The sequence below is a fragment of the Ranitomeya variabilis genome, chromosome 3 (assembly GCF_051348905.1).
Source record: "Ranitomeya variabilis isolate aRanVar5 chromosome 3, aRanVar5.hap1, whole genome shotgun sequence".
In the NCBI taxonomy this organism is placed as follows: Eukaryota; Metazoa; Chordata; class Amphibia; order Anura; family Dendrobatidae; genus Ranitomeya; species Ranitomeya variabilis.
The window spans coordinates 103,662,403-103,689,831 of record NC_135234.1 but is presented as its reverse complement, the minus strand read 5'-3'; the positions used below and the strand labels follow the sequence as shown (position 1 = coordinate 103,689,831).

The window sequence follows — 27,429 nt, the reverse complement described above, 5'->3', positions numbered from 1 at the left end:
TGACACAATATTGTTTTCCATTGGGGATATCAATATTTTTCATGCCTTAATTAATTAACATGACTTTAATGCTACTTGGAGACTGTTATGATTGAAATTTTCCCTGGATTTGTGTAGTTCTTACGCTTACCTGCTATTACAATATTTCTGCGGTTTAGAGGCACTATTTTAACTATGTGTGTTTATTTGTTGTTGTATATGTCAATAAAGCTATAACTTTTTAACCAAAAAAAAGAACACTTCTTGATTCAACGTAGTTTAATAACATGATCATTGGTCAGTATGTTTATATATTGATTAGAGTGTTACCCATCCCTAGGGAAATGGGGCTGGGTTATATGTTTATATATGTGCACACATTGCAGATTTTGCTGCATATCTGCAGTGGATTGTCCGCTGCGGATTCGCAGCAGTTTTCCATGGAGTTTACAGTACCATGTAAACCTATGGAAAGCAAAATCTGCAGTGCACATGCTACAGAAAAAAATGCGCAGAAACGTAGCGTTGTATATTCCGCAGCATGTCAATTCTTTGTGCGGATTCTGCAGCGGTTTACACCTGCTCCATAATAGGAATCTGCAGGTGTAAAACCGCAGATGGAATCGGCACAAAATCCGCAAAAAAAATTGTGGTAAATCCACGGTAATTCCGCAGTGCGGTATACCTGCGGATTTACCAAAATCAGTCTGGAAAAATCTGCAGAGTAATCCGCAGCGTGTGCACATACCCTCACACCTGCAGATTCCTATTGAGGAGCAGGTGTAAACCGCTGCGGAATCCGCACAAAGAATTGACATGCTGGGGAATATAAACCTCAGCGTTTCCGCACGGTATTTTCTGCAGCATGTGCACTGCGGATTTTGTTTTCCATAGGTTTATATGGTACTGTACAGCTCATGGAAAACTGCTACAGATCCGCAGCAAAATCCGCAGCGTGTGCACATACCCTCACTGAAGAATGGAAAATACTGGATCCTGGAAAAAGGGATGGGAAGATGTAGAGGCTAATGGAAAGGTTGTACTGCCACTGCTGGCATTTCTTAATGGGTAAAGACCTACTTTAAATATGACAGCAGCAGCAGCTCTATCAGAGTGGAGCCCTGTCAGCCATCTTACACCCCAGGCTATCTGTAGTACAGGAATGACTCAGTGTCGCCATAGAAACGGTAAAGGCCAGCACTAGGAAAACACTGCCACTAACAAAGATGGCGACTGCGTCCTCATCAGTATCCAGGTATCAGCCAATCACTACACAGAAGTGAAGACTACCACCCGGTGATGTCAGTCACGTGTTAACATCACGGGAAGCTCCGCCCACGGAAGGGAGTGAGGAGGAGGTAAAGAAAATAGAACCAAAACAAACCGCAGTAAAGTTGTCAGTGAGACTGGAGGACGGACCGGGAAAAGCTGGGACAGGTAACGGGGATGTACAGGCCTGCGGACGGGCGGGTGTTATGGTTGCTGGTCTCATATTCTCTTTTGATGTGATGAAAGATGAGGTATGCCGGTGTAAACTGCGTGTGTGCGCTTCATGCGGATATGGACATTAGGGGGCGCCACTACTGGGTCAGCAGCTCACCCACCCCTGGATAATATGTATAAGAACATGACGGGGAGGCACTTCCTTCCCTGCACCCCGAGGTCCTGACACCCCCAACCCTCCCCCCCGAGCTCCTGACCCCCCTCCCTGATCTCCTGACCCCCCCACTACCACACCCCCGAGCTCCTGACATCCCCCCATCATCTCCTGACATCCCCCTCCCCTGAACTCCTGACATCCCCCTCTCCTGACATCCCCCTCTCCTGACATCCCCCTCTCCTGACATCCCCCTCTCCTGACATCCCCCTCTCCTGAACCTCCCCCCCGAGCTCCTGACCCCCCTCCCTGATCTCCTGACCCCGAGCTCCTGACATCCCCCCATCATCTGACATCCCCCTCCCCTGAACTCCTGACATCCCCCTCCCCTGAACTCCTGACATCCCCCCTCTCCTGACATCCCCCTCCACTGAACTTCCCCCCTGAACTCCTGACATCCCCCTCCACTGAACTCCTGACATCCCCCTCCACTGAACTCCTGACATCCCCCTCCACTGAACTCCTGACATCCCCCTCCACTGAACTCCTGACATCCCCCTCCACTGAACTCCTGACATCCCCCCCCTGAACTCCTGACATCCCCCCCCCCCCCTGAACTCCTGACACAACCCTAACCCCCTGACCCCACACAGGTGACATGTCCGGCCACCTCTGGTATGTTCTCGTGCTGTCGTGGCCAGGGAATGTCCGCTGGCTCCCACATGTCATACGGACAATGTACTGGTCACGTGTAGAGGAATGCAGTTTTGGTATTTCACCTGTCATTATTAGTAATGATATTGAAATGTCCTTATGTAAATGAACCTTGGCTGCAATACCAAAGATGGCCTGCGGAGTTTGTATCTTCTCCCCGTGTTTGCGTGGGTTTCCTCCGGGTTCTCCGGTTTCCTCCCACATTCCAAAGACTGATGGGGAATCTAGATTGTGAGCCCCATTGGCGGCAGCGTCGTTAATGTCTGTAAAGCGCTGCGGAATATGACAGAGCTATATAAGCAAAGCATAATAAATAATAATAAACATGGCACTGTTTTTGGAGTAAAAAAAAAGGTTTTCTTCCTGTTTTGCTTCTGCTACAACCCCCTATCTGCATACCTCCCAACTTTCGAGGAAGGGAAAGAGGGACAAAGTCAAATTTTAGGCCACACCTCTGACCACACCCATTTCACAACTAGTCAAGCCCCAACCACACCCATTTAGCACTTCTGATCACAATGTTTCGTAAACAATAATTGTAAACAAGAAAAAATATGGCCACACATGACGCTCCATACTGTATAATGGCCACACATGACGCTCCATACTGTATAATGGCCCCAAATGATGCTGCGTACAGTGTACTGGCCCCACGTGATGCTCCATACAGTATAATGGGCCAACATGATGCTGCATACTGTATAATGGCCACACATGATGCTCCATACTGTATAATGGCTCCACATGATGATCCATACTGTATAATGGCTCCACATGATGCTCCATACTGTATAATGGCTCCACATGATGCTCCATACTGTATAATGGCTCCACATGATGCTCCATACTGTATAATGGCTCCACATGATGCTCCATACTGTATATTGGCCACACAGTGTTCCATACTGTATAATAGCCACACATGATGCTCCATACTGTATAATGGTCACACATGATGCTCCATACTGTATAATGGCCACACATGATGCTGCATACTGTATAATGGCCACACATGATGCTCTATACTGTATAATGGCCACACATGATGCTCCATACTGTATAATGGCCACACATGTTGCTCCATACTGTATAATGGCCACACATGATGCTCCATACTGTATAATGGTCACACATGATGCTCCATACTGTATAATGGTCACACATGATGCTCCATACTGTATAATGGCCACACATGATGCTGCATACTGTATAATGGCCACACATGATGCTCCATACTGTATAATGGCCACACATGATGCTCCATACTGTATAATGGCCACACATGATGCCCCATACTGTTATGATCCTTAGTGGCTTAGGATCACAAATCTGACCAGCTTAGTAAAGAACATAGGACGAGCTCTGGGGATGTGGTAACTGGACTGACCGCAATCCTGATCCTAACCGTACACACTATAGGCAGCCGTGGAACGTACCTAGAAATCCTAGACGTCTCTTCACAGCCTGAGAAACTACCCCAAGAGGGAAACAAAGCCTCACTTGCCTCAGAGAAATAACCCCAAAGTATAGAACAGCCCCCCACAAATAATAACGGTGAGTAAAGGAGAAAGCACAAACGCAGTTATGAAAACAGATTCAGCAAAGGAGGCCCGCTAATCACTAGATAGACAGAGGACAGCAAAGAGTCTATGCGGTCAGTACAAAACCCTATCCAAAAATATCCACGCTGAGGATGCAAGAACCCCCACACCAACTAACGATCTGAGGGGAGCACCTCAGCACCCTAGAACTAACCAGCGAGCAAAAAATCACATAAAAGCAAGCTGGACTGAACTCATAATATACTGAGAAACGTTTTCAAGGAAATCATGAGCAAAATAAACAAGCAAACTTAGCTTCTCCTAGCAGGAGACTGGTCACAAGGAATATTCAGGAGAGCAATGAATCAGGACTGAATACACCGACAGCAGGCAACAAGTAAAGGTCCAGCTGGCTTAAATAGGCCCCGCTTAGCAGCAAAATGAAACAGCTGAACCAGCCAAGACCAGCCATATCGCTAAAGGCCACCAGAGGGAGCCCAAGAACAAATTCACAACAGTACCCCCCCCCTTAAGGAGGGGTCACCGAACCCTCACCAGGGCTCCCAGGCCGATCCGGACGAGCCAAATGAAAGGCACGAACCAAATCGGCCGCATGGACATCGGAGGCGACAACCCAGGAATTATCCTCCTGACCATAGCCCTTCCACTTAACCAAGTACTGAAGCTTCCGTCTCGAAATACGAGAATCCAAGATCTTCTCCGCCACATACTCCAACTCCCCCTCGACCAAGACCGGAGCAGGAGGATCAACAGAAGGGACCACAGGCACCACATATCTCCGCAACAATGACCGATGGAACACATTATGAATGGCAAACGATGTAGGAAGGTCCAAACGAAATGACACAGGGTTGAGGATTTCCAAAATCTTATAAGGACCAATGAAACGAGGCTTGAACTTAGGAGAGGAAACCTTCATCGGGACATAACGAGAAGACAACCATACCAAATCCCCCACACGGAGTCGGGGACCCACACAGCGACGGCGGTTAGCAAAGCGCTGAGCCTTCTCTTGGGACAAGGTCAAATTGTCCACCACATGGTTCCAAATCTGCTGCAACCTATCCACCACAGAAGCCACCCCAAGGCAGTCAGAAGGCTCAACCTGACCCGAGGAAAAACGAGGATGAAAACCAGAATTGCAAAAGAAAGGTGAAACCAAAGTAGCAGAACTAGCCCGATTATTGAGGGCGAACTCAGCCAATGGCAAAAAAGTCACCCAATCATCCTGATCAGCAGAAACAAAACATCTCAAATAAGCCTCCAAGGTCTGATTAGTTCGTTCGGTTTGACCATTCGTCTGAGGATGGAAGGCCGACGAAAAAGACAATTCAATGCCCATTTTAGCACAAAAGGACCACCAAAATCTAGACACAAACTGGGATCCTCTGTCAGACACAATGTTCTCCGGAATACCATGTAAACGAACCACATTCTGAAAAAACAGTGGCACCAAATCGGAAGAGGAAGGCAGTTTAGGCAAGGGTACCAAATGGACCATTTTAGAAAAACGATCACAAACCACCCAGATGACAGACATCTTCTGAGAGACAGGAAGATCCGAAATAAAATCCATGGAAATATGCGTCCAAGGCCTCTTTGGGACAGGCAAAGGCAAAAGCAAACCACTGGCACGAGAACAGGAAGGCTTGGCCCGAGCACAAATCCCACAGGACTGCACAAAGGAACGCACATCCCGCGACAAGGAAGGCCACCAAAAGGACCTCGCCACCAAATCCCTGGTACCAAAAATCCCAGGATGACCCGCCAACACCGAAGAATGCACCTCGGAAATAACTCTACTGGTCCATCTGTCCGGAACAAACAGTCTCTCCGGTGGACAACGGTCAGGTCTATTGGCCTGAAACTCCTGCAACACCCGTCGCAGATCAGGAGAGATGGCAGACAAAATCACCCCCTCTTTGAGGACACCAGTCGGTTCAGAAACTTCCGGGGAGTCGGGTACAAAACTCCTAGAAAGGGCATCAGCCTTCACGTTTTTCGAACCCGGAAGATATGAAACCACGAAATTGAAACGAGAGAAAAACAGCGACCATCGAGCCTGTCTCGGATTCAACCGTTTGGCAGACTCGAGATAAGTCAAATTCTTGTGATCCGTCAAGACCACCACACGATGCCTGGCTCCCTCAAGCCAATGTCGCCACTCCTCAAATGCCCACTTCATTGCCAACAACTCTCGATTACCAACACCATAATTCCGCTCGGCAGGCGAAAACTTTCTTGAAAAGAAAGCACATGGTCTCATCACAGACCTATCAGAGCTTTTCTGCGACAAGACAGCCCCTGCTCCAATCTCAGAAGCATCAACCTCGACCTGAAAGGGAAGAGAGACATCGGGCTGGCGCAAGACAGGAGCCGAATAAAACCGACGTTTCAGCTCCTGAAAGGCCTCCACGGCCGCAGGGGACCAATTCGTCACATCAGAACCCTTCTTGGTCAAATCCGTCAAAGGCTTAACCACACTAGAGAAATTAGTGATGAAGCGACGGTAAAAATTAGCAAAACCCAAGAACTTCTGAAGACTCTTCACAGATGTAGGTTGAGTCCAGTCATGAATAGCCTGGACCTTGACTGGATCCATCTCAATAGCAGAAGGAGAAAAAATAAAGCCCAAAAAGGAAACCCTCTGGACTCCGAAGAGACATTTAGAGCCCTTCACAAACAAGGCATTGGCACGCAGGACCTGAAATACCATCCTGACCTGCTTCACATGAGACTCCCAATCATCAGAAAAGACCAAAATATCATCCAGGTACACAATCATAAATCTATCCAGATACTCTCGGAAGATGTCGTGCATGAAGGACTGAAACACAGAGGGGGCATTAGAAAGCCCAAAAGGCATCACCAAGTACTCAAAATGGCCCTCGGGCGTATTAAATGCTGTTTTCCATTCATCGCCCTGCTTTATGCGCACAAGATTATACGCACCTCGAAGATCTATCTTGGTGAACCAACTGGCCCCCCTAATCCGGGCAAACAGATCGGACAACAGTGGCAAGGGGTACTGAAATTTGACCGTGATGATATTTAGAAGGCGATAATCTATACAGGATCTCAGAGAACCATCCTTCTTGGCCACAAAAAAGAACCCCGCACCCAAAGGAGACGAGGACGGGCGAATATGTCCCTTCTCCAAGGACTCCTTTATATAACTCCGCATAGCGGCATGTTCAGGTACAGATAAATTAAAAAGTCGTCCCTTAGGGAACTTACTACCAGGAATCAGGTTTATGGCACAATCACAATCCCTATGAGGAAGTAGGGCACTGGATTTGGGCTCATCAAATACATCCTGGTAGTCCGACAAAAATTCAGGGACTTCAGAAGGAGTAGAAGAAGCAATTGACACCAAAGGAGCATCGCCATGAATTCCCTGGCAACCCCAACTTGACACAGACATTGCTTTCCAATCCCGAACTGGGTTATGAGCCTGCACCCATGGCAGACCCAATACAACAACATCATGCAAATTATGTAGCACCAGAAAGCGAATCACCTCCTGATGTGCAGGAGCCATGCACATGGTCAATTGAGTCCAGTACTGAGGTTTATTCTTGGCCAATGGTGTAGCGTCAATTCCCTTTAGTGGAATAGGGAATTGTAAAGGCTCCAAGATAAAACCACAGGGCCTGGCAAAAGACAAATCCATCAAATTCAGGGCAGCACCTGAATCCACAAAAGCCATAACTGAGTAGGATGACAGAGAGCAAATCAAAGTAATAGACAAAATGAATTTAGGTTGTACAGTACCAATGGTGACAGACTTAGCGAAGTTTTTTGTGCGCTTAGAGCATGCTGAGATAACATGAGCAGAATCGCCACAGTAAAAGCACAACCCGTTCTGACGTCTGTAGTTTTGCCGTTCAACTCTGGTCAGAATCCTGTCGCATTGCATAGGCTCAGGTTTCTGCTCAGAAAATACCGCCAGATTGTGCACAGGTTTGCGCTCCCGCAAACGCCGATAAATCTGAATGGCCAAAGACATTGACTCATTCAGACCCGCAGGCGTGGGGAACCCCACCATAACATCTTTAAGGGCTTCAGAAAGACCCTTTCTGAAAATCGCCGCCAGGGCGCACTCATTCCACTGAGTGAGCACTGACCACTTCCTAAACTTCTGGCAATAAACCTCTGCTTCATCCTGACCCTGAGAGAGAGCCAGCAAAACCTTCTCTGCTTGGTCTACCAGATTAGGTTCCTCATAAAGCAATCCAAGCGACAGAAAAAAACGCATCAACATTTAGCAGTGCAGGATCTCCTGGCGCCAGAGAGAATGCCCAATCTTGAGGGTCGCCACGTAACAAAGAAATAACAATTTTAACTTGCTGAACAGAGTCACCAGATGTGCGAGGTCTCAAAGAAAGGAATAACTTACAATTATTCTTAAAGTTCAAAAACCTAGATCTATCTCCAGAGAACAGCTCAGGAATAGGTATTTTAGGCTCTGACATAGGACTGCGGATTACATAATCCTGAATGCCCTGTACCCTTGCAGTGAGATGATCCACACTAGAAGACAGACTCTGAATGTCCATATCAGTAGCTGCATTCAGAACCACCCAGAGATTAAGGGGAGGAGAGAAGCTGAACACAGTGCAGAGGAAAAAAAAAAAATGACCTTAGGATTTCTCTTCTCCCTCTTTTGCTGCATTAACACTTTAAGGCCTGCTGTACTGTTATGATCCTTAGTGGCTTAGGATCACAAATCTGACCAGCTTAGTAAAGAACATAGGACGAGCTCTGGGGATGTGGTAACTGGACTGACCGCAATCCTGATCCTAACCGTACACACTATAGGCAGCCGTGGAACGTACCTAGAAATCCTAGACGTCTCTTCACAGCCTGAGAAACTAACTACCTGTAGAGGGAAACAAAGCCTCACTTGCCTCAGAGAAATAACCCCAAAGTATAGAACAGCCCCCCACAAATAATAACGGTGAGTAAAGGAGAAAGCAAAAACGCAGTTATGAAAACAGATTCAGCAAAGGAGGCCCGCTAATCACTAGATAGACAGAGGACAGCAAAGAGTCTATGCGGTCAGTACAAAACCCTATCCAAAAATATCCACACTGAGGATGCAAGAACCCCCACACCAACTAACGATGTGGGGGGAGCACCTCAGCACCCCAGAACTAACCAGCGAGCAAAAAATCACATAAAAGCAAGCTGGACTGAACTCATAATATACTGAGAAACGTTTTCAAGGAAATCATGAGCAAAATAAACAAGCAAACTTAGCTTCTCCTAGCAGGAGACTGGTCACAAGGAATATTCAGGAGAGCAATGAATCAGGACTGAATACACCGACAGCAGGCAACAAGTAAAGGTCCAGCTGGCTTAAATAGGCCCCGCTTAGCAGCAAAATGAAACAGCTGAACCAGCCAAGACCAGCCATATCGCTAAAAGCCACCAGAGGGAGCCCAAGAACAAATTCACAACACCATACTGTATAATGGCCACACATGATGCTCCTTACTGTATAATGGCCACACATGATGCTCCATACTGTATAATGGCCACACATGATGCCCCATACTGTATAATGGCCACATGATTCTCCATCTACTATATAATTGTCTAAGGGTACTTCCGTCTGTCTGTCCTTCTGTCTGTCTGTCTGTCGCGGTTATTCGTTCGCTGATTGGTCTCGCCAACTGCCTGTCATGGCTGCCGCAACCAATCAGCGACGCGCACGGTCCGGAAAAAAATGGCCGCTCCTTACTCCCCGCACTCACTGCCCGGCACCCGCATACTCCCCTCCGATCACCGCTCACACAGGGTTAATGCCGGCGGTAACGGACCGCGTTATGCCGCGGGTAACGCACTCCGTTACCGCTGCTATTAACCCTGTGTCCCCAACTTTGTACTATTGACGCTGCCTATGCGGCATCAATAGTACAAAATGTAATGTTAAAAATAATAAATAATAAATAAAAAAACCTGCTATACTCACCCTCTGTAGTCCGCTGAGCCGCTCGCGCAGCCCGCCATCTTCCGTTGCAGGTTGCGGTGGCAAAGATGGTATGGCAGAAGGACCTGCCATGACGTCACGGTCATGTGACCGCGACGTCATCACAAGTCCTGCGCGGAAAGGACCTGACGTGACGTCACGGTCATGTGACCGCTACACGGTCATGTGACCGCGACGTCATCACAGGTCCTGCGCTCAGACCAACCCTGGGAACGGAAGCTGCCGTGGACTACAAGGGGCCCTCGGAAAGGTGAGTATATGTTTATTTTTTATTTTTTAACCTGTGACAAATGGGGCAATATACTATGTGACTGGCCAATATACCACGTGGCTCTGTGCTGTATACTACTTCGCTGTGCAATATACTACGTGGCTCTGTGCTGTATACTACGTCGCTGGGCACTATACTACGTCGCTGGGCAATATACTACGTCACTTGGCAATATACTACATGCCTGGACAATATACTACGTGGCTGGGCAAAATACTAGGTGGCTGGGCAATATACTAAATACTACATGGCTGGGCAATATACTACGTGGCTGGGCAAAATACTAAATACTACGTGGCTGGGCAATATACTACGTGGCTGGGCAATATACTACGTGGCTGGGCAATATACTTCGTGACTGGGCAATATACTACGTGGCTGGGCAATATACTACGTGGACATGCATATTCTAGAATACCCGATGCGTTAGAATCGGGCCACCATCTAGTACTGTATAATGGCCACACATGATACTCAATACCGTATAATGGCCACACAGTGCTCCATACTGTATAATGGCCACAAAGTACTTCATACTGTATAATCGCCCCACATGATGCACAATACTGTATAATGGCCACATAGTGCTCCATACTGTATAATGGCCACACAGTGATTCATACTGTATAATGGCCACACATGATGCTCAATACTGTACCATGGCCACACAGTGCTCCATACTGTATAATGGCCACGCATGATGCTCAATACTGTATAATGGTCACACATGATGCTTCATACTGTATAATGGCCACATATGATGCTCAATACTGTATAATGGCCACACATGATGCTCAATACTGTATAATGGCCACACATGATGCTGAGTACAGTATAATGGTCACACATGATGCTGCCTACAGTATAATGGCCACACAGTGCTCCATACTGTATAATGGCCACACATGATTCTGCGTACAGTATAATGGCCACACATGATGCTTCATACTGTATAAGCGACCTGCTGCAGCTTGCAGTGTGCACATAGATGGACCTGCTGCAGCTTGCAGTGTGTATATAGATGGACCTGCTGCAGCTTGCAGTGTGTATATAGACGGACCTGCTGCAGGTTTTTGGAGGAGATGTGTCCCTGTTCTGGGGGTCTGTGATGCTCTGGGAGGTCTGTGATGCTCTGGGGGGGGTCTGTGATGCTCTGGGGGGGGTCTGTGATGCTCTGGGGGGGTCTGATGCTCTGGGGGGGGGTCTGTGATGCTCTGGGGGGTCTGTGATGCTCTGAGGGTCTGTGATGCTCTGGGGGTCTGTGATGCTCTGGGGGATATGTGGTCCTCTGGGGGTCTGTGATGCTCTGGGGGTCTGTGGTGCCCAGGTTGTAGCACCAGGCTGCTGGCTGATGTCGATGAGCATGGCAGATAAGAAGTGCCGCTTATTGCTAGATATATTGGTAATTGGAGACAGTAGGTCTGCTGCAGCACCAGGGTAATTACGGTAATGCAGGAGCAGAGGCAACAGAGTGTGTGAGCCCAGGCACACGGACACTGCCATCTGAGCAGTAAAGTTCCTGGTGTGCTCTCGGCCAGGGAGTGGTGAGCTGTCAGCTGTGATGGAGCGCAGACAGTGCACTTAACTTTCCAGCAGCAGCAGCGTGTGCTGAGTGCAGGAGCCTCCCCTCTCGCCTCTCTTGTAACTTACCCTCCTCATCCTCCCTCCGTTCTCTACCATCGAGGAAATAAATCAGGGAGGAAGCGGAGAGAGGGAGACTGGAGTGGAGATCTCTTCCCAAAGTGTCTCTGATGGCGGCTGATCAGACCTGGCTGCGAGAGTAGCTGTGCTCAGCCTCTGCACGGTCACTGCCTGGAGTTTATTCTTCGCTGCTTCCATCCCATCCCTGCCTAATACAAGGGGGTGTGTCGGCTGCTTCTGCTGTGTGCGGGAGAAGCAGAGTCCCGTGCAGGACTGCGGGGCACAGCCTCAGAATCGGGACAGTCCCGCAGTATGAGGGACGGTTGGGAGCTATGCCTATCTGGCATATTCATACACTTCACCAGTCACATCTGGAGACCCCCAGCTCACTCCCGAGGACCACCCGCCTGCCCTAGTTTAGATGCCGCTGAATCTGGCTGGTTGTAGCGTAGTTTGTCCAGAGGGGGGGAGGCAAAGCCTCCAGGACGATCATGTGACTTGTTTAAATCTGTTTTTCAAATGATGCGGAAACAGAATTGTTGTAGTGACGATCTGAGAACATTCTCCCCTCTGCTATAAAGCAGCTTCAGCTCTTGTCAGGCTCTGAAGACATTTTTGTTATTCCTTAAACCTGTGTCCATGTAATGCAGTGTAAGTGCAGTAATACATTCACTCATCGCCATCTTCCTTTTCTAGCGCCACTTCGGTCCTTTTTTATAGTCACATGACTACAATTCCGGCTCACATTGACCCTCCTTAGGCTACTTTCACACTAGCGTCGGTACGGGGCCGTCGCTCTGCGTCAGCCCGACGTACCGACGCATACTGTGCAAAAAATGCCCGACGTGGGCAGCGGAAGCAGTCTTACGACACTTCCGCTGCCCCATTGCAAGGTCCGGGGAGAACGGGGCGGCATTTCGGCCGTTCATGCGCGGTCGAAAATGGCGGTCCCGACGCACAAAAAAAGTTACATGTAACATTTTTTTGTGGCGGCGGTGCGCCAAAACACGGCGCAACCGTCGCACGACTGTTGTGACGTGTGGCACTGCGTCGCAATGCGTTGCTAATAAAAGTCTATGGAGAAAAAAACGCATCCTGCGGGCAACTTTGCTGGATGCGTTTTTTATCCACAATGACGCATTGCGATGTGCAGTGCACGACGCTAGTGTGAAAGTAGCCTTAGACTTACATTGTAAAAGTGACCTCAGGCTCGCACAATGCGCAGTGTTACCCGACAAATTGGAATATCCGTCGCGTGAGATGATCAGAGCGTCGCTGGAGACCAGGGAAGACCCTGATCTGTGGGTATAGGGCTTCTTTAACATAGCAGTATCAGATAAGCGTCTAGCTTGGTCCACAATTAGTGGAGTAGACGGGGTCTGTATGCAGCTCCGTGCACTCATCCACATCCTGGACCGATAAAGGAGATGCCTGGCGTTACATACAGTAGCTCATCTGTAACACATCCATGGGGAAAACTGCTCATCTGCACTGGCATACAGGCAGCACATGAATGGAAAATACTGTAGTCTGAACTAGGCCTATGTGCGCAGTCGGACATCCGTATGAATCGGACTGATATCGAGCCGCAATGCTCGGACTGGCCTCGGTCAGGAGAGTCGCCGGCCATCTGACTACACCCTAAAAGTAGATGTAGTAGTTGGGGCAGATCACATGCCATACAGCACCCAGGACTGGAGGCCTCTCATATAGTCCTCTATATATGCTCAAACCACAGATTTTTAGGAGAGCCTACTTTCAGACCCACGCAATCCTTTTAGAGAATAGATATATTATTTTAGCACCTTAAATTTCTGCATCCACTATTCTTACTATCGTAAGGCATGTTATATATCTTTTTAAGATTGAGCATCATATGGACATCAGATTTTCACCTGTTCTATCCGTGTTTTTCCAGGATTGAACTCCTATCCCTTATAGTCTATGGGGCTGTACAACACGCACCAATAGACGGAGACTTATCAGATTTTATCCGAATCACAGAACAAACTCGCCAATACAAGTCTGAGTCTGCCCAAAAATTGCCCAGCGATCGGATGCCATCTGTGTAGTCTGATTTTCATGTTTGTTTGAGATGAGAAGTCTTCTCAAGCCTTTCCTACCCGAAAAGAAACGGCCACACACTGAACAAGCACTGATGTAAATCTGATCCAGAATGCTAATGGAAATCCCTGACGTCTGAATGAACCCTAAGGGTATGTGCACCCGATCAGGAATTGGCAGCACTTTGGACGCAGACTCCGCAGTGCGTGTCCGCTCTGTCCAAAGCACTGCCATCTATTGAACACAGGTGAATCCGCATGTGTTCATTGACCCACGAGGATTCACCATGTTCAATACATTGTACGGATGAAATTTATCTTGCGGAGACTGAGCGTCTCCACAAGAGAAATAGACCTGCTGCCGTCTGGAAAGACGTGCCTCATGTCCGTCTCCGTGGGTGAGGCGTGGGCATCTCTGGACATGGGATTTCTTGAAATCTCATCCACTTAGCTGTAACATCTGTCCACTGCGGGTTGGACGCTACACAAGTATGCAGCGTCCAACCCGCAGTGTTTACTGATCGTGTGCACCTACCCTTAAACTAAAGTCGTCTGAACACACCGATATCTGCAGCATCCAGCAATGGTTTAATGTGTATGAGGGCCTCCCAACTCCCCCTCAAAGCATGATGTCTAGAAAAAGAAGGATCTGGCCTGCTGAGTATGAGCGGTCTGTCCTTAGGTTCTTCCTGGAAGTGAACTCTGGGGCTGTTTTTTAGAGAACACAAGAATTGGGGAGTTAGGAGTGATGGCTGACAGCTATCCCCATAGGGAATGAATGGAGCAGCGGTCACACATGTGCACATGTGTCCCAGCAGTCAGGCCCTAACTGATCAATACATTATCACCTAGTCTGTGGATAGGTGATAAACTTGTTTCCACTAGTTAACCTCTTTAGGTGTACTGGCCCTTGCCACAATCACATTAATAAAACAATAAATACAGATTTACTCTGAGATATCCTCCATTCATTGCTCAAGAATAGGGACATGATGCCCACGCTGTACTCCTGGATTTGGACTATTCATAGCATGTGTCATTACACGCTGGGCTGTGGAGTCTGTAAGCTAAACCTCCAGCATCTTAAAGGGCCACTGTCACCCCCCCCCCCCAGCCGTTATAAACTAAAAGAGCCACCTTGTGCAGCAGTAATTCCTCATTCTAACAAGGTGGCTCTTTTAGTTTTTGATTCATTTATTACCTCAAAAAAGCGTTTTAAAAATTGGCCACACATACCAGATATTGTACCAGGAGGCGGTCCGAAGCGTCCTGTATGAATCCCCCAGGTAATAAATGAATCAAAAACTAAAAGAGCCACCTTGTTAGACTGCAGCATTACTGCTGCACAAGGTGGCTCTTTTAGTTTATAACGGTTGGGGGGGGGGGGGGGGGTGACAGTGGCCCTTTAATTTCCCTGACTCCCGACTCCACAGCCCTGGTCACTACTGAGCATGTACAGTGCCTACAAGTAGTATTCAACCCCCTGCAGATTTAGCAGGTTTACACATTTGGAATTAACTTGGCATTGTGACATTTGGACTGTAGATCAGCCTGGAAGTGTGAAATGCACTGCAGCAAAAAAGAATGTTATTTCTTTGTTTATTTTTTTTTTTAAATTGTGAAAAGTATTTTCAGAGGGTCATTTATTATTCAACCCCTCAACCCACCAGAATTCTGTTTGGTTCCCCTAAAGTATTAAGAAGTAGTTCAGGCACAAAGAACAATGAGCTTCACATGTTTGGATTAATTATCTCTTTTTCCAGCCTTTTCTGACTATTTAAGACCCTCCCCAAACTTGTGAACAGCACTCATACATGGTCAACATGGGAAAGACAAAGGAGCATTCCAAGGCCATCAGAGACAAGATCGTGGAGGGTCACAAGGCTGGCAAGGGGTACAAAACCCTTTCCAAGGAGTTGGGCCTACCTGTCTCCACTGTTGGGAGCATCATCCGGAAGTGGAAGGCTTATGGAACTACTGTTAGCCTTCCACGGCCTGGACAGCCTTTGAAAGTTTCCTCCCGTGCCGAGGCAGTGGGGACATTGGTTTCAGTCAATACCATAAGTAACGTACTCCACCGCAATGGTCTCCGTTCCAGACGAGCCCCTAAAGTACCTTTACTTTCAAAGCGTCATGTCAAGACTCGTCTACAGTTTGCTCAGGATCACTTGGAGGACTCTGAGACTGACTGGTTCAAGGTTCTCTGGTCTGATGAGACCAAGATCGAGATCTTTGGTGCCAACCACACACGTGAGGTTTGGAGACTGGATGGCACTGCATATGACCCCAATAATACCATCCCTACAGTCAAGCATGGTGGTGGCAGCATCATGCTGTGGGGCTGTTTCTCAGCCAAGGGGCCTGGCCATCTGGTCCGCATCCATGGGAAGATGGATAGCACGGCCTACCTGGAGATTTTGGCCAAGAACCTCCGCTCCTCCATCAAGGATCTTAAGATGGGTGGTCATTTCATCTTCCAACAAGACAACGACCCAAAGCACACAGCCAAGAAAACCAAGCCCTGGTTCAAGAGGCAAAAAATCAAGGTGTTGCAGTGGCCTAGTCAGTCTCCTGACCTTAACCCAATTGAAAACTTGTGGAAGGAGCTCAAGATTAAAGTCCACATGAGACACCCAAAGAACCTAGATAACTTGGAGAAGATCTGCATGGAGGAGTGGGCCAAGATAACTCCAGAGACCTGTGCCGGCCTGATCAGGTCTTATAAAAGACGATTATTAGCTGTAATTGCAAACAAAGGTTATTCCACAAAATATTAAACCTAGGGGTTGAATAATAATTGACCCACACTTTTATGTTTAAAATTCATAAAAATTTAACTGAGCAACAAAACTTTTTGGTTTGTAAGATTTATGCATCTGTTAATAAATCCTGCTCTTGTTTGAAGTTTAAAGGCTCTAACTTATTTGCATCTTATTAAACCTGCTAAATCTGCAGGGGGTTGAATACTACTTGTAGGCATTGTACATAAAGTGCAGCACAGATTCATCTCAGCTAAAAGCCGAGATCAGGAACAGAACAGACATTTATAGGACGTTTCAGAACTTTCCCAAATTATTCTGAAAAAATGTACAGCACATCCTGTATTGTACGACTGTACCCAAATTATGTGTTTTAGGAGTCAGTCCAATTTATACCGACTCCACAACCCTGACTACACGCTGATATCTCTTCCAGTATTTGTGGATAACGCATTGTGATTGCCTTAGGGACAACATGTTATGTTAAAGCACCCCAGAACAAACAGGGAGGGCCTAATATTCAATCAGTTAAAAATCTCACGATTGCATAGGTTGCCACTTAAAGTTGTGCTTATTAGTCTATAATGTGGTATTGGTCAGAAAATGTAATGTGAATGCATTTTTATGCTAAAGTTAAACAGTTGTCCAACACGTTAAACTTCTATCACGAATGCACATATGGTCAAAATCAATGTTATATAATCTGTATTTGTGTTTTATGAATCATGTGAAATATTTAGCATTTATTACAAGGATCTAGTGATTAGTTTTATGACTGTAGCACATACAATAACAGCTCTTGGTTATTGTATAAGAAGTAGAGTGTGTAATCTGATTATATGTAAAGGAATGGAAATAATGTACTGCATTCCAGAGAATGGGTGCAGCTTGAGAAAAGCCTTGGGAGTCGGAGGTTCAGATTATGAAAGATGTTAAAAGGGTTGCCCGGTCCAAATTGATAAGTCTGTATTCACTCTGTGTGATTGCACACTTATGAATCCCCCTAGCGCACACTGTGCTCTGCAAGGATTCGCCGATTTCAGACCAGTGACCAGAGGGTATGTATGTGTTATACATACCCCCGGTGGGTGGACGTGGCCTTGATCCATATACTTTCATTGAGCGAGGCTGCACCCTGTCTAGTGATGTGGGCGGCCAGTGGTTATGTCGGACTAGAGAGCGAGGCCACGTCCCCGTCTGGGAATATGTATAATGTATACATACCCTCCTGTCCCGGGTCTGAAACCGCGAATCCCCGCAGTACATAATGCGTGCACTGGGGGATTCATAAGTCTGCAGTTACACAGAGTGACTGCACTTATCTGTTTGGACTAGACAACCCCTTTAATATTCAATCCATAACTGAATGGAGAGTATGAGTATGTTGATAGATGAGTGGTGAGATGTCGGATGATACAACACTGTGGAAAGCTTTGTATGCAAGTGTGATAAATTTATGTTGTATTCTATTGCGAAAGGGAAACAAGTGCAATGACTGGGACAGGCTGGAAGCAACGGTGTTGCGGCTGGACAGAAATATCAGCTTGGCTGCTGTATTCAGGATGGATTGGAGAGGAGAGAGTTTAGTATTAGGCAGACCGATTAGTAGAGAGTTGCAGTATTCATCATTTGCACAGTTCTGTTTGTTTGTTTTTTTTTTACTTGGAGTTTTTGGTGTCATTTTTTATGCCAATTTAACCCCTTCACCCCCAAGGGTGGTTTGCACGTTAATGACCGGGCCAATTTTTACAATTCTGACCACTGTCCCTTTATGAGGTTATAACTCTGGAACGCTTTGACGGATCTTGGCGATTCTGACATTGTTTTCTCGTGACATATTGTACTTCATGTTAGTGGTAAAATTTCTTCGATATAACTTGCGTTTATTTGTGAAAAAAACGAATATTTGGCGAAAATTTTGAAAATTTCGCAATTTTCCAACTTTGAATTTTTATGCCCTTAAATCACAGACATATGTCACACAAAATACTTAATAAATAACATTTCCCACATGTCTACTTTACATCAGCACAATTTTGGAACCAAAATTTTTTTTTGTGACGGAGTTATAAGGGTTAAAAGTTGACCAGCAATTTCTCATTTTTACAACACCATTTTTTTTTAGGGACCACATCTCATTTGAAGTCATTTTGACGGGTCTATATGATAGAAAATACCCAAGTGTGACACCATTCTAAAAACTGCACCCCTCAAGGTACTCAAACCCACTTTCAAGAAGTTTATTAACCCTTCAGGTGTTTCACAGGAATTTTTGGAATGTTTAAATAAAAATGAACATTTAACTTTTTTTCACACAAAATTTATTTCAGCTCCAATTTGTTTTATTTTACCAAGGGTAACAGGAGAAAATAGACCCCAAAAGTTGTTGTACAATTTGTTCTGAGTACGCTGATACCCCATATGTGGGGGTAAACCACAGTTTGGGCGCATGGCAGAGCTTGGAAGCAAAAGAGCGCCATTTGACTTTTCAATGCAAAATTGACTGGAATTGAGATGGGACGCCATGTTGCATTTAGAGAGCCCTTGATGTGCCTAAACATTGAAACCCCTAACAAGTGACACCATTTTGGAAAGTAGACCCCCTAAGGAACTTATCTAGATGTGTGGTGAGCACTTTGACCCAACAAGTGATTCACAGAAGTTTATAATGCAGAGCCGTAAAAATAAAAAATCATATTTTTTCACAAAAATGATCTTTTCACCCCCATTTTTTTATTTCCCCAAGGGTAAGAGAAGAAATTAGACCACAAAAGTTGTTGTGCAATTTGTTCTGAGTACGACGATACCCCATATGTGGGTGTAAACCATTGTTTGGGCGCATAGCAGAGCTCAGAAGGGAAGAAGCGCTATTTTACTTTTCAATGCAAAATTGACTGGAATTAAGATGGGATGCCATGTTGCGTTTGGAGAGCCCCTGATGTGCCTAAACATTAAACCCCCCCACAAGTGACACCATTTTGGAAAGTAGACCCCCTAAGGAACTTATCTAGATGTGTTTTGAGAGCTTTGAACCCCCAAGTGTTTCACTACAGTTTATAACGCAGAGCCGTGAAAATAAAAATTATTTTTATTTTTCACAAAAATGATTTTTTAGCCCCCAGTTTTGTATTTTCACAAGGGTATCAGGATAAATTGGACCCCAAAAGTTGTTGTCCAATTTGTCTGGAGTACGCTGATACCCCATTTGTGGGGGGGGACCACTGTTTGGGCGCATGACAGAGCTCAGAAGGGAAGGAGCGCCATTTGGAATGCAGACTTAAATGGATTGGTCTGCAGGCGTCACGTTGCATTTGCAGAGCCCCTGATGTACCCAAACAGTACAAACCCCCCACAAGTGACCCCATATTGGAAACTAGACCCCCCAAGGAACTTATCTAGATGTGTTGTGAGAACTTTGAACCCCCAAGTGTTTCACTACAGTTTATAACGCAGAGCCGTGAAAATAATTTTTTTTTTTTTTTTTCACAAAAATGATTTTTTAGCCCCCAGTTTTGTATTTTCACAAGGGTATCAGGATAAATTGGACCCTAAAAGTTGTTGTCCAATTTGTCCTGAGTACGCTGATACCCCCTATGTGGGGGGGAACCACTGTTTGGGCGCATGACAGAGCTCGGAAGGGAAGGAGCGCCATTTGGAATGCAGACTTAAATGGATTGGTCTGCAGGCGTCACGTTGCATTTGCAGAGCCCCTGATGTACCCAAACAGTACAAACCCCCCACAACTGACCCCATATTGGAAACTAGACCCCCCAAGGAACTTATCTAGATGTGTTGTGAGAACTTTGAACCCCCAAGTGTTTCACTACAGTTTATAACGCAGAGCCGTGAAAATAAAAATTATTTTTTTTTTTTCACAAAAATGATTTTTTAGCCCCCAGTTTTGTATTTTCACAAGGGTATCAGGATAAATTGGACCCTAAAAGTTGTTGTCCAATTTGTCCTGAGTACGCTGATACCCCCTATGTGGGGGGGAACCACTGTTTGGGTGCATGACAGAGCTCGGAAGGGAAGGAGCGCCATTTGGAAAGCAGACTTAAATGGATTGGTCTGCAGGCGTCACGTTGCATTTGCAGAGCCCCTGATGTACCCAAATAGTACAAACCCCCCACAAGTGACCCCATATTGGAAACTAGACCTCCCAAGGAACTTATCTAGATGTGTCGTGAGAACTTTGAACCCCCAAGTGTTTCACTAGTTTACAACGCAGAGCCGTGAAAATAAAACATATTTTTTTTCCCACAAAAATGATTTTTAGCCCCCCAAATTTTTATTTTCCCAAGGATAACAAGAGAACTTGGACCCCAGAAGTTGTTGTTCAATTTGTCCCTAGTACGCTGATACCCCATATGTTGGGGTAAACCCCTTTTTGGACGCACGGGAGAGCTCGGAAGGGAAGGAGCACTGTTTTACTTTTTCAACGCAGAATTGGCTGGAATTGAGATTGGACGCCATGTCGCGTTTGGAGAGCCCCTGATGTGCCTGAACAGTGGAAACTCCCCAATTCTACCTGAAACCCTAACCCTAACCTCACCCCTAACCGTTTACTGAACATTTTCTGACAGTCATAAATGCCACGTATATAAGTGCCACGTATATAAGTGCCACGTATTTAAGAGCCACGTATTTAAGAGCCACGTATTTCAGGCACTGAAAAATACGTGGCACGTAAATACTTCAGTGCCACGATATTTCAGTGCCACGATATTTCAGTGCCACGATATTTCAGTGCCACGATATTTCAGTGCCACGTATTTCAGTGCCACGTATTTCAGGCACTGAAAAATACGTGGCACGTAAATACGTGGCACTTAAATACGTGGCACTTAAATACGTGGCACTTAAATACGTGGCACTTAAATACGTGGCACTTAAATACGTGGCACTTAAATACGTGGCACTTAAATACGTGGCACTTAAATACGTGGCACTTAAATACGTGGCACTTAAATACGTGGCACTTAAATACGTGGCACTTAAATACGTGGCACTTAAATACGTGGCACTTATATACGTGGCCACTGAAATATCGTGGCACTTATATACGTATATAAACGTATATTTCAGTGCCACGTATTTCAGTGCCACGTATTTCAGGTTAGGGGTAGGGTTAGGGGTAGGGTTAGGGTTTTTTGTTTTTTTTCTTGTTTTCTTGTGTTTTTCTATAAAAACGCATGCGTTTTACCGCGTTTACATGCATTTTTTCACACATGTGGTTTTTTTAAAAAACGCATGCAGATAAAAACGCAAGTGTGAAACCAGACTAAAAGACGCTTTTTATAGCAAAAAAGTTTTTGCGTCTCCACATTTTGAGACCTATAATTTTTCCACATTTTGGTCCACAGAGTCATGTGAGGTCTTGTTTTTTGCGGGACGAGTTGACGTTTTTATTGGTAACATTTTCGGACACGTGACCATTTTTTATCACTTTTTATTCCGATTTTTGTGAGGCAGAATAACCAAAAACCAGCTATTCATGAATTTCTTTTGGGAGAGGCGTTTATACCGTTCTGCGCTTGGTAAAATTGATAAAGCAGTTTTATTCGTCGGGTCAGTACGATTACAGCGATACCTCATTTATATCATTTTTTTATGTTTTGACGCTTTTATACGATAAAAACTATTTTATAGAAAAAATAATTATTTTGGTATCGCTTTATTCTGAGGACTATAACTTTTTTATTTTTTTGCTGATGATGCTGTATGGCGGCTCGTTTTTTGCGGGACAAGATGACGTTTTCAGCGGTACCATGGTTATTTATATCCGTCTTTCTGATCGCGTGTTATTCCACTTTTTGTTCGGCGGTATGGTAATAAAGCGTTGTTTTTTGCCTCGTTTTTTTTTTTTTTTTCTTACGGTGTTTACTGAAGGGGTTAACTAGTGGGCCAGTTTTATAGGTTGGGTCGTTACGGACGCGGCGATACTAAATATGTGTACTTTTATTGTTTTTGTTTGTTTTTTTTAAATAAAGAAATGTATTTATGGGAATAATATATTTTTTTTTTATTATTATTTATTTAGGAATTTTTTTTTTTTTTTTTTTTTTTACACGTGGAATTTTTTTTTTTTTACTTTTTTACTTTGTCCCAGGGGGGGACATCACAGATCGCAGATCTGATAGTGTGCACAGCACTCTATCAGATCTGCGATCATACTTTCATCGGAGCAGGCTGCAGCTTTCATCTGCAGCCTGCTCCGACCCGGAAGTGCTCCCTGCAGGACCCGGATACAGCCCCTCGGCCATTTTGGATCCGGGGCCTGCAGGGAGAAGACGTTCGGTACGAGGTGAGTACATCACCTTGTACCGATCGTCTCAGGGAAGCACGCAGGGAGCCCCCTCCCTGCGCGATGCTTCCCTGTACCGCCGGTACACCGCGATCATGTTTGATCGCGGTGTGCCGGGGGTTAATGTGCCGGGGGCGGTCCGTGACCGCTCCTGGCACATAGTGCCGGATGTCAGCTGCGATATGCAGCCGACACCCGGCCGCGATCGGCCGCGCTCCCCCCGTGAGCGCGGCCGATCGCGTATGACGTACTATCCCGTCGGCGGTCATGGGGGCCCACCCCACCTCGACGGGATAGTACGTCTGATGTCAGGAAGGGGTTAATCAAAATTATGATTCTCCAGGTCATTTCGAGTTCATAGACACCAAACATGTCTAGGTTCTTTTTTATCTAAGTTGTAAAAAAAATTCCAAACTTAGCTAAAAAAAAAAAAAAAAAGTGCCATTTTCCGATACCCGTAGCGCCTCCATTTTTCGTGATCTCGGGTCGGATGAGGGCTTATTTTTTGCATGCCGAGCCGACGTTTTTACTGATACCATTTTGGTGCAGACACGTTCTTTTGATCGCCCGTTATTGCATTTTAATACAATGTCGCGGCGACCAAAAAAACTTAATTCTGGCGTTTTGAATTTTTTTCTCGCTACACGGTTTAGCAACCAGGTTAATACTTTTTTTTTAATTTTTTTTTAATTGATCGGGCGATTCTGAACGTGGCGATACCAAATATGTGTAGGTTTGTTTTTTGTTTTTTATTATTTATTATTTTGAATGGGGCAATGGGGGGGTGACTTGAACTTTTATGTATTTTCTATTTTTTTCATATTTTTAAAAACACTTTTTTTTGCTATGCTTCAATAGCCTCCATGGGAGTCTAGAAGCTGGCATAGCCTGTTCGGCTCTGCTACATAGGGGCGATCTGAGCATCGCCCCTATGTAGCTGAATTACAGCATTGCTATGAGCTCTGACCACAGGGTGGCGCTCACAGCAATCTGGCATCAACAACCATAGAGGTCTCCAGGAGACCTCTGGTTGTCATGCTGACGCACTGCTGACCCCCGATCATGTGACAGGGGTCAGCGGTGTGCGCGTTTCCGGAATGATGGCCAAAAACGCTTGTTAAATGCCAGAGTTTGACAGCGGCATTTAACTAGTTAATAGGCACAGGTGGATCGCAATTCCACCTGCGCCTATTGCGGGCACATGCCGGAGCCCACATCAAAGTCACACATTTTTCAAAATAATGTGCCAAAATAATTGACTTACATAAAATCACTGCTGAGGGTACGGGGTAGAGTTGCATCAAAACGTTTTTATTTTTTAAGTCGCCTTTAATGAATCTGTCTAAAGCATCTGGAAGAGTCGCATTGAAGTAAAAATCAGAAAGCTAGCTAAACTGTGTGACTAATTTGTCACAAATCAAAAAGTCATGAATTGAGAGGTTTTCATGCCCAAAAGAATAGCAGAAATGCAATGATGGATTGGGAACTAAGAGTTTTTGTAGCTTCAAATTTAAGAAAAGCGTGGATTCTGGAGATGGTTTTTAGGTGAAAGTGACATGAGTGAGTGACTGGGTAAGTTCTAAGTCTAAAATAACCCGCCAAGACAGCGGGCGTGCTGAATGGGAGTTATAGTAGTGCCACACAGACCGATTAGTAAAGGGAGGAAATACCAGAAGTCCAGTTTGGAAATCTGTTTCAGATAGAGGGAAGACGTGATGCTACAGACAGCGGGCAGACAATTTCTGGGATTTTGTGGTACAGCCGGGGTGATATTAGGAGTATGTATAACTGGGAGTCATCGGTATAGATATGATACTGAAAGCCAAATCTGCTAATAGTTTTTCTAATTTGCTCTGCATTTTATTAATCCAAAGCCTTTAGGTAATATTGTAGCATAACAAATTTGCAGATAGACATCCCAAATCATAGTCTTGATCCGAGCTAAAACCCTAATGTACACCATAACCATGGCACAATGAGTTGCCTTAGGCAGGTGTTTTGCGCCTTGTACGGGGCTGTAGAGTTCAGATCAGGAGACCCACCATCAGTCAGTATTTCGCGGTCTGTACATTGACCACAAAACCCGTCATAGTCTCTGTTTACGTCTACAGTCATGGACAAAAATTTTGAGAATGAGACAAATATTAATCTTTCCAAAGTCTACTGCTTCATTTTTTCTAATGGCAATTTGCATATACTCCTGAATGTCAGAGTGATCAGCTTAACAGCAATTACTGTACTTGCAAAGTCAATATTTGCCCAGAAAATGAACTTTAACCCCCAAAACCCATTTCAACATCATTGCAGTCCTGCCTTAAAAGAAGCAGCTAACATCGTTTTAGTGATTGATCCATTAACACAGGTGTGGGTGTTGATGAGGACAGGGCTGGCGATCAATCAGTCATGATTAAGTAAGAATGACATCACTGGACACTGTAAAAGGAGGCTGGTGCTTGGTATCATTGTTTCTCTTCAGTTAACCATGGTTATCTCTAAAGAAACACGTGCAGCCATCATTGCACTGCACAAAAATGGCCTAACAGGGAAGAGTATCGCAGCTACAAAGATTGCACCTCAGTCAACAATCTATCGCATCATCAAGAACTTCAAGGAGAGAGCTTCCATTGTTGTCAAAAAGGCTCCAAGGCGCCCAAGAAAGACCAGCAAGTGCCAGGACCGTATCTTAAAACTGTTTCAGCTGCGGGATCGGACTCCCAGCAGTGCCGAGCTTGCTCAGGAATGGCAGCAGGCTGGTGTGAGTGCTTCTGCACGCACTGTGAGGCGGAGACACTTTGAGCAAGGCCTGGTTTCAAGGAGGGCAGCAAAGAAGCCACTGCTCTCCAGAAAAAACATCAGGGACCGACTGATATTCTGCAAAAGGTACAGGGAGTAGACTGCTGAGGACTGGGGCAAAGTCATTTTCTCTGATGAATCCCCTTTTCGATTGTTTGGGACATCTGGAAAACAGCTTATTCGGAGAAGAAGAGGTGAGCGCTACCACCAGTCTTGTCTCATGCCAACTGTAAAGCATCCTGAAACCATTCATGTGTGGGATTGCTTCTCAGCCAAGGGAATCGGCTCACTCAGTCTTGCCTAAAAACACAGCCATGAATAAAGAATGGTACCAGAATGTCCTCCAAGAGCAACTTCTCCCAACCGTCCAAGAGCAGTTTGGCGCCCAACAATGCCTTTTCCAGCATGATGGAGCACCTTGCCATAAAGCAAAGGGGATAACTAAATGGCTCATGGAACAAAACATAGAGATTTTGGGTCCATGGCCTGGAAACTCCTCAGATCTTAATCCCATTGAGAACTTGTGGTCAATCATCAAGAGACGGGTGGACAAACAAAAAACAACAAATTCTGGCAAAATGCAAGCATTGATTATGCAAGAATGGACTGCTATCAGTCAGGATTTGGTCCAGAAGTTGATTGAGAGCATGCCAGGGAGAATCGCAGAGGTCTTGAAGAAGAAGGGTCAACACTGCAAACATTGACTTGCTGCATTAACTCATTCTAACTGTCAATATAACCTATTGGTACTCATAATATGATTGCAATTATATTTCTGTATGTGATATAAACATCAGACAAACACTAATAAAAACCAGAGGGCAGCAGATCATGTGAAAATATAATTTTGGTGTCATTCTCAAAACTTTTGGCCATGACTGTACATAGTGTGACACAGTCTCTGGTAAAGTGCGGGAAGGGAGATATGTTATTAATCAGATTTTTATTTTTGAAGGATAATACCAGACTTGTGTGTGTTTTAGGGCGAGTTTCATGTGTCAAGTTGTGTGTGTTGAGTTGCGTGTGGCGACATGCATGTAGCGACTTTTGTGAGATGAGCTTTGTGTGGCAACATGCGTGTAGCAACTTTTTGTGTGTCGAGTTGCATGTGACAGGTTAGTGTAGCAAGTTGGGTGCAGCAAGTTTTACGCATGGCGAGTTTTGCACGTGGCGAGTTTTATGTGTGGTGCATTTTGAGTATGTGCAAGTTTTGTGTGAGGCAACTTTTCCATGTGTTGCAACTTTTGTGCATATGGCAATTTTTCCGTGTGCGAGTTTTCCATGAGGGAGTTTTGCACGTGTGGCGAGTTTTGCGTGAGCCTAGTTTTGCATATGGCTAATTTTGCGCGTGGCGAGTTTTGAGCGGTGACTTTTGTGTTTCGACTTTTATGTGGCGAGGTTGGTGTATGTGTGGTGAAATGTGTGCTGAGGGTGGTATATGTGTTCAAGCATGTAGTAGTGTGTGGCGCGTTTTGTGTGTGTGTTCATACCCCCGTGTGTGGTGAGTATCCCATGTCGGAGCCCCACCTTAGCATCTGTATGGTATATACTCTTTGGCGCCATCGCTGTCACTCTTTAAGTTCCCCTTGTTCACATCTGGCAGTTGTCAATTTGCCTCCAACACTTTTCCTTTCAATTTTTCCTCATTATGTAGATAGGGGCAAAATTGTTTGGTGAATTGGAACGCGCGGGGTTAAAATTTCACCTCCCAACATAGCGTATGACGCTCTCGGGGTCCAGATGTGTGACTC

At 45.5% G+C, this 27,429-nt stretch overlaps 1 protein-coding gene across 2 annotated transcripts in view; it reads left to right on the top strand.

Moving 5' to 3' along the window:
* The first annotated feature begins 1,297 nt into the window (after positions 1-1,297).
* The window catches only part of INPP5K (inositol polyphosphate-5-phosphatase K), an 89,411-nt gene continuing 63,279 nt past the window's right edge, over positions 1,298-27,429 (top strand). For both annotated transcript variants that reach the window (XM_077294457.1, XM_077294456.1), the window contains exon 1: positions 1,298-1,416. The gene's annotated coding sequence lies outside the window, so the exon portion shown is untranslated. The remainder of the gene's footprint in view (positions 1,417-27,429) is intronic.